The sequence below is a fragment of the Ammospiza caudacuta genome, chromosome 10 (assembly GCF_027887145.1).
Source record: "Ammospiza caudacuta isolate bAmmCau1 chromosome 10, bAmmCau1.pri, whole genome shotgun sequence".
Classification (NCBI taxonomy): domain Eukaryota; kingdom Metazoa; phylum Chordata; class Aves; order Passeriformes; family Passerellidae; genus Ammospiza; species Ammospiza caudacuta.
In genome coordinates, this window is record NC_080602.1 from 17,939,196 (window position 1) to 17,946,114 (window position 6,919).

Genomic DNA, 6,919 nt, shown 5'->3' on the forward strand with positions numbered 1-6,919 from the left:
AACGCCTTCGCTCCCGCCACGGCGGGCGTTCCCCTCCTGCGTTCCGCTGCCCGAAAACAAGCGAGGCCGTGACAGCAGCGTGGGGGAAAGCCGCGGGAATAAGCGCGGGGAGCGCTGTTCCCCCCGCCCGGGGCCGCTTCGCCTGCGGCCAGCGAGGGCGGCAGGTGCGCGGCAGGCCCGTCTGCTCGCGGGCGGCGCCGGGGGAGGCTCTGGCCGACGGTGTCCTTGAAATTATCTGGAACACCGAGAGGAAAAAAAAAACAAAAAACAAAAAACCCTGTGATTTATTTAGAGGCAGAAATCTAAAAATGTCCCAGCAGCGTCTGGAGCGCAGGGCTGGGCTGTGGAGCGGGTCCCGTGTGTGCAGGGACTGGGGCGGCAGCAGAGCGGGGATTCTGAGACGTGAGGCTTGTGTGACGTTCCTTTATTTTGCTGCCCTGCTTTTACATGTGGTGAATGATGAGTAACGCCAGCGAAATCCGTGAGACCGTGTTCACCCGAGCCTGGAGAATAGGAAACGCATGTAGGAGCCTGTGCTGCACATGATCCCATAACAACACACGATCCCGTAGTGTGTTCTGCAGGGAATGTCTCCGCATTTCATTACGCCAATAGGTCTGCTGCCTTGGGTTTAGTGGAAATGAGGCATGATTTATTTACAACTTGGTTGATTCATGGCAAGGGGAAGAAAAAGCAGAAATAGACTAAGTACCTTTGTAAAAGAAATACACAAAGGATATCCCAGATCAGACTCTTGAACGCTTCTGGGTGAAATACATTATAAAAGTATTACCTATTAATACATGAGTCAGGTTCCTGCTTGATATTCTTTTGAGGAATAAATGGCTTGCTTTTTAAAGAAGCAAGAATGCCTGTATCTGAATTTGACAGCAGAAGAAGCTATCAAGAACATCTTGACAGACCAATCTTGCTATAGCTTCCTAGATTGAACCTTTATAATTAATCTTTCCAGATTTATGATTCCACATAATTTTTCCTATAAAATTTTATTTATTGGATAAACCAACGTAATCTCTTTGTACTTTCTTTGGAGTTGCTTTTCACCATTATAACGTCATATGTACCATATGGGATTATGAAGAGGGCTATTGCATGGCACAGCAAGATCTCATCTTGTGAACAGATGAGATGAACAGAGAATTGTGCAGACTGTCACGGCCTTCTGTGCTATTCCATCCACAGCAGCAGGATCACCATCTAAGTGTAACTTTTGCCTAGATGTCTGCAACATTGCGTATGTTCTGTGATTTAAGTTTTCATGAGGTCACAGTACACAAATTCATAGGTCCCACTGAGCATATGGGAAAGGGAGTGGGCCAGGTTGTAACCCCAATTAAATTGAACTTACAGGTTTCTACTAACTTCAGTGAGTACAGTGTTTTACTACCAGTGGAGAGAACAGGAGAGACTGCTGCAGTGTCCTAACTCATCAGAAACCTCATCTGAACTGGAAAAGCTGCAGCAGTTGTATGCTTTATATGCACTTCTGTAACCCAGCACTTTTCTTGACAAGATTAAATGGTCAGCAGAACTCACATAAGTGTTTATAATGCTGGGAAGCCATTTCAAGGTGGTAAGACAGACTAATTTGAGGTTATGAGGTTGTGTTCCTAGGGGCTTTTACACAATGAGATTTGTTATTTCAACACAAGTCATGAAAGTAAAACTAGGTATTAAGCTGGTTGTACACAGAGCTTTCAACTGATGCAATGGAACAGCATTTCATCAGTATCTGATGAACCTAAATATGAGATGGAAATCTACAGATAAATAATTATGAAACATAAGCTACCTAAACTTCATCTCACTTAAACAACAAATTTCTACTGAGAAAAATGTAGTAGTTGAGAAAAATTCCTAGTAGTTGAATGTGTTTTACTTATTTGTGTGAAATTAGGTAGATTTATTTCAAACTCGATCACTTTTCATCTCCAATGTGGGAGAACTTGCCTGACTGGACAGAAAACAGTGAAAAAATCCCACTGAAACAAGAACAATCGTGTTCTTGTATTATCACACCAGTGTTTCAGTGTGGAATGCAGCTTAATTTGTTCAAATTGATGCTGACCATGGAATATATATTATGACATTTGCTTAAGATAGTTGCTGTGTTTTTAAAAAAGAATGACTCATTATGGCAAGGCTGTCCGTTATGAAATTCTTCTTTTGTTCCCAAGATACATACCAACAGAAAGGTCACACTTGAAAGGGCTGTTATGTACACTCAAATAACAGGAATATCTAAGATCTAAATTGGGCAGTGATTAAATAGACATCAGATCTACATAAATCTATACAATATACAGAATACAGAAAGTCATGGTGGCTGACCTGAGTAGTCACTCAGATGAAAAAACTCAAGTCTCCTGTAAAATTTAAATGTGTTATCACCAAAAAGAAAAACAAACCAAAGCACTCAGAACCAGTTATGTTAGCTCCTCTATCGACAGCTATCACAAATATGCCAGGGTATTTGGTTACAACATCATCTTGATCAAGTGTTGTGTAAGAGAACTTGACAGTGTCAAAATTCTTAAGGAAGCCATCAAAAAATTCTACAAACCCTGTTGAATTTTAAAACACTTGGTAGCTGCACATGGCTGAATTTGAACATCCTTGGCAGCTGATTTTTCATACTCAATTGTAAGGGTCCAGTTCTCAAATCTGGCAGTTTGTAAACAATTATTGCTACTTCTTTGCTCCAACATGGAGTAAGTGAATAGCTCATAAGCAAAAACGATGGTTGAACTCAGCATGTGCTGACTGCAATTTTGCTACTAAGTTTTTGACTTTATCTACTGGGTAGTGGAGATATTCTTCTTGAACACAATGGAGGAAACAAACCAAATAAAATCTAGGTTGACACAAAAATAAAAAATGGGAGACTAAACCAAAATATGTCAGTAAAATGGAAAGGCACTTGGTAATGACTGTATTCAGAATTCAAATCATAGGATTACAAGAAAATCTAAGAGCACACGTGTGGCTACTCACACCCTTACTTATATGGGCTCTGTTTACATCTAGTGGGTACAAAGTCCTGTGAAACACAAGGATTTGATTACACACATCTCACTGAATTCAAGGCAGCTTCTCAAATGGAAAGCTTGAACATTTGTATAGGCTTAGTGGCACTGGATGGAAGCATGAATGAGGGTTGCTCAGTAACAGCCTCCCCCTGACGTCCAGGCAGGCTCACACCGAGCTCCACGGCAGCAGCAGCAGCAGCAGCAGCAGCACCTGAGCAGGGACTGCAGCAGCACCAGTGGGGCTGGAGGCTGCCACGGTGAGCAAGTGGAAAAGGCAGCAGGAACAAAGCAGACTCCAAAATGACACAGTTTTACTGGCCCAGGACTAAAATCTTCAGCATAATTACTGAAAAAGACAAGTCCACAGTGCAAGTGTATCTTGGCACATAAAGCTGTACGTGGCATGGGACAGGTGGTGTCCTGCAGGCAGCCCCAGCAGGGAACCTGAACCAAAGTGGGAAGGTGAGCTGGGAGCTGCTCCAGGAAGCTGAGAATCACGGTTCAACAGCGATTACTGCCTGGCAGCAGGCAGAGAGAGCCCAGCTCTGCCACCGAGAGCAGCTGCAGGGACAGGCAGCAGAGCCAGCCAGGGCAGAACTGCCATGCAGCTCCTCCTAACACGGCCAGGGAAGGATCAGCCTTCACCCTTGCTGTAATGCTTGCACTATTACATCTAAAATTTAGCACTACATATGCAATTATTCTATCACAGATAGTTTGCAACCTATCTTACCACACAGAGGCATTTCAGATGGTGATAATCCTTTCTTAATATCTTAATTAACATTTAAATAGTTGACTATCTTGTAATGTAGTTTACCTAGTTCACTAACCTGGTTCTAAAATACATTTTTAGCACTTTGAAAATAATAAAGTAACAGCTACACTTTTATATTTAAATTCCATATTACCATCTATAGAAAGAAATTTAGTTCTGTATTTAGGCTGTATTTTTGAGAAAGCAAGGGGTACTGTCCCAAGTGATGTCATTTTACTCTACTCCATACATACACAGTTCCTACTCAAATTAATTCACTACCTCTCAAAGAAAAAAATATGAAAATACAATCTTCAATTACAGACAATGTTTTACAGCTGTCAACTCCTGAATAATTACAAAATCAGAGTTTATTTACAGACTAATATTCAAATAACTTCATTCTCTTATTTTGCTAGGTGCATTTCAGCTGCCTAGCCATTTTTCTGGGGTTTGTTGTTGTTAAATATATTTTCAGGCCTTTTTAAAAGGAAAATGAAAATAAATTGGTTTCAGATCCAATCCATTAGAATAGGACTTTGAGATGCACAAATACATTCCTTCAAAGTGTGTCTGACTAAAAATAATAGTAAAAATCTAAAATGCAGACATAGCACCCACATCCTCCCAGATTTGCCTGTTGTTCAGTATTAATGCATAAGCTGCCAGCGACTCAAAAGAAGGGTTTATATATACACAGCTTAATCACTGTTTTAATCTTACATAAGATTACAACAGCCATTAAAATGTTCTTTTGCAAACAGTGTTATGGTAACTAGCTAAAATGCCAGTTTGTCTTGTACCAGCAGCAGCAAGAGGTGTATAAAATCACCCAAGAAGTTGTGACAAGTGTGGGTCTGACAATTAACAACAATTGCAAGAATTTAATGATTGGACCCAAGACTGAGAATGCAGTGAGGCTGCTTACCATGTCTCAAACAACCTGCAGTGCAATGGTATTTCTTGGGAAAAAAAATCATTCACCCTCTTCTTCAAGTGCTTGTTCACTTTTCCTGAGGAGACAGAAATGACATCAGAACCAGATCTACCAGGGACTACAGGAGGGCTATAGCAACTGTTGATGATTTATTTCTACTGCAGTTGTCTGACAACAGAACTCCTCAGTATTTCCCCAGAGAAAATCTTCATCTTCCAGGTTAAGAATTGAGAGAACTCAGAAAAGGGGTAGAATCCCTTAGGGATTATATAAATCTTCCTTATGTGCCTAGAGCACAGATGCTAAGGCACTGTACACATCAGTAAGACCTGAAGGATGCCAAAACATACAACCATTTCTTAGAGGTAGACCGACCCTTTTTCTGTCTAAAAGCATTGCTAGCCCCCACTGTTCTGACTGACAGTCCTTCACTACATGGAACAGTCCTACAACAATTAATCCTTCAGAAGAAAAACATAAAACAAGGGAGCTAGATGGACATGACAAGATGTATTGCAGTATTCCCATTTCCTTCTTGAAAAAAATCCCAGAATGCCAAAATGCCTCCCCAGCAGACATGGCTGGGATGGAAAAGGTTACATCAGGTACAACACACAAAGTCAAGAAGACTTTTATTTTCAGTGATTTTAAGTTTATGGACAGTTCTCTTTTTCCCCCTCCTTTAGAAGAGAGGACTTGTTCCTTCCCACAGCAAGGGTGGTGGGAAATGGCACAGACAGGAAATCTACTCAAACAAATACTCAAACACTGTCCCCATGGGAAGGAAAACCTTGACAGAGCTGTGACAATCCTTGTCCCCATGGGAGGAAGAACCCTGCAAGATCTCTATCCAATATAAAATCTCTGGATGTGTAGGTAAGGGTCCCAAGGACTGTGCACTGTTGTTATGTTCAACTTCACATCACCAGGTATTACTGGAATTTTCAAAGTAAAAACTACATTACACATCACAGCATTATAAGGAAGCAAAATACAAGGTGCTTTAGTAAAATGTTATATACAAATTTTACAAAAGAAAAAAAAAAATTGCTTAAAAATTTAAATTTTACTATTATTTTAAGTAAGTGGATAAATTAAAAACACCTATTGGTAAAAAAATACATGAGTGAAGAAGAAATTCTCACCCAAGATTCAGTATCACGCTACTCATGGTACACATTAAGTTTTATGGTGTAAACACTAGTAAAAAAAATCACTTGCTTTGACAACTGCAGAACAAAATAATTTTCTAAGGGACATAACTATTCCTTAGATTGAAGTTAATTTTATCCTATTTAATTATACCCTGTTACCAATTTAAATCCTGCCCTAGAACATTGAGTTTACCACGCTGCCTTTCATGTATGTGATGAACATTTGTAATTTATTAGACTTTTTCATTATTTTTGAGGTGTTGTTAATTACTCTACATACAGATTTTTCCTTTTACTGTTACAATGCCTGTGTGTGGCACTGCTTGTGTACCATCACCCACTACTCTCTGCTTTAAACTGGAATACTTGCATTTATGGAAAATTTCACCCTTTTTACTACATTTCTGAGACCTGCAAGAAAATTTTTCTGTCAGCTCCAATCTGCTACAGGAATAAAATTTGCTGTGGTCAACACTTTATTTATTTTAAAATGATCTGGTGATCCCAAAATCTTAGGCCACAAAAGGCATGTAGCTATACTGTGGCAGGGAACAGCAGCTCTGAAGAGATTGCAGTGCATTCAAACATTTGGGACAGAACAGATTCCATTACCAGCAAGGTCACTGCAGTGGGTCTCCACTCCATACACACAGTGTCATTTTGTGTACACTGAATCTGCTCAAAAAGACCACAGATTAGGCAAAGAGAGAGAACAATCAGGGTCTGCATCTCTGTACTCACCGAGCTGCATGGAAAATCTCTATTCTTAAAGTAGCAAAATGAAAACCAAGAATATCCCTGAGAAATGCCAAATACCCACCAACATACCTAGACTGATAATAGTTTGGCATATTGAAGCTAAAAGTTAGTTAGCAACACTGCTAAATGTCAGCTCTTTAGTATTTATGTTTCACTATTTCAAGGGGAATAAAAAGAAAAATCAACAGCACACATACTAAGGGGATCAGACTTAGAATCTCCACATTGTCCTTCACAAATGTGATGAGATTGAGTAATACCT